This window comes from Panulirus ornatus, chromosome 65, assembly GCF_036320965.1.
Source record: "Panulirus ornatus isolate Po-2019 chromosome 65, ASM3632096v1, whole genome shotgun sequence".
Lineage (NCBI taxonomy): Eukaryota > Metazoa > Arthropoda > Malacostraca > Decapoda > Palinuridae > Panulirus > Panulirus ornatus.
In genome coordinates this window covers 11525604-11527852 of record NC_092288.1, presented here as the reverse complement: position 1 = coordinate 11527852, position 2249 = coordinate 11525604, and positions in this window count along the sequence as shown.

The window sequence follows — 2249 nt, the reverse complement described above, 5'->3', positions numbered from 1 at the left end:
ACAGTGTACCTGAAATGTGTATACTAGTGTTAACTTCAACTTCAGAGAACTATTTGGAAACACACACTCCCTCGGCAAACGAAACAATGGTAAGCATCCGGACACAGTTCCAAATATTTAAGTAGGCAGAGAATTCGTTTGCCACTATTTACGAAATTTATCTGGAGGTTTGATAATATTTACGATTGCCCTGGTATCTTAAACTAATACGTATGTTCTGCATCTCTTCATGATGTTCACTAATGTAAAGTTTGGTCTAAATTCGTGTTAATAGTGCCTGTCCAAAGCCCAATGTTCATGTCGATGCAACAGGGAAATGTTACCATAACACATGTCGGTTGTAGCGCCTTGAAATTTGTACCTGATCATAAAAGCTCCCTCTAAATACGTCACTGTTTGGAATACTAATTTCTAATTTATAAACTGTGTGCAGATCGTGCTCATGCTTACGAAACAGGGCTTCCTATGTGGTGGAACGTGTGTTGCGCTTGCAGGAGTTGGGCTAAATGTTGGACATGCATATACATTGTGTTCTGATGCCCAGACCTCCCGGGGGATGCATTGCGTAATTCCTTTACTGATGTACAGTGCAGAAGAAAGGAGCATGGGCGTAGCCATAAAGTTTTTCTTAGAGTCTTTGACTGAAAAAAGAGAATGGCGAGGGGCTTACGGTCACTAGTTAAATGCATACTTTGAAGTAATGAATTTGCATATTTATTCAAGGTAAACTATGATATGTAGCGCATATGTGATTTACACAAAGCACTGTGACAACAAACACTGGGAACCAGGTGTAATAAGGGGGCTGTGTTCTTGCTCATCACCATCCCCGCCTACACCCATAGGGAAAAGTGGGGGCTTTTCTTAATAACTTTTGTTAATAACACAAGATAGAATATCACCTAGACGCACGAGTGAGTGACGCCAAAGTTAGTAACTTTTTAGGAAAGACGGATATATATATATATATATATATATATATATATATATATATATATATATATATATATATATATATATATATATATATGCTTTAATCAGTGTTGGTAGCAATGTTGTCGATTATTTGTCTCGTAGGTAAAGAGAATGAGCTATTTTAAACTTTGGAAAAATACTCGTAGGCCCTCATCTTAAGAGTTTTTCATTATCCTTCGAATAATCTTAGAAAAAATAAAGATCCGTTCAAAACATTTCTAATCCAAAATGTCATTCTATGTTACTAAATACTAATTGAACATGCTCATTTACGAGAGCAAAAGAGAAAGATTCCGAATATCGCAAGTTGGTAGAGATTATCGACAACCCTATCCCACAAAGGCTGATATGTAATACCATATCTGATCTCAGGTGCCTTGCAAGCATAATGATGAAGAATGATTAGGCGAATGAATAACATGTTCTTGACCCGGCCTTCCGACATTGCAGACCTGCCCATGACCCGGTCATAGTGAAGATTCGTTGCGCTGTATTTTATAGAATTGGTAAAGCTTCAGAAGATATTGAAATCGTTATCAATTCGTTTTACTTATATACATATCATCATTGTTGGTTTTCATATGCTTCTCTATCCTACTACTGTGGGGTTTTCTCTTTCCCTAATTAAGACATCATATGTACATTTTATTGGAATACCGAGTCGATTTTTATCATTTTCGAAATTTCTGAACTACCTCCTCTCCAACCCCCGAGGGGAGATTGCCTTTTAAAGGCGCACTCTCCTTTGAGAAACAATCTATATTTAGAGTAGCAGAGGACGAAGACCTGAATGCACTAATATTAGTTTCTTGGGAATCGTGCCAATGTTACGATGTTACGATGGCAGCATCTCTGTGTTACAGATTTTCCAGGGAGGTTCTGCGGAGATCTTAGTCAAGAAGTCACGAACCCTCAACCCATGAAGGATTTCACTGAATTTTTTTTTATCAGTTCAATCCTGCCCACTTCAATGCTGCATCACAAACTGAATTACTGACGTAATTTTGCCTGCGTGTAATACGGAGTTAGATGAGGGCGCTGTTCTATACTATTCAGGGGAAACTGTCAACAGGTGACATGGAGAGTTGACAACAGCATCAATATTGACATTTCCTCTGTGATGTTGGGATGGAACTGTGGAGGAAGGTCACACCGCCTTTTTATATGGCCTTGGCAGCTCCATGCCACCTTGACCTTGGACTCTTGCACAGTCACCACCACCCTGGACTACTACACACATCCTTACTGCCTGTGGGAAGTCTATCCAGGAAAAA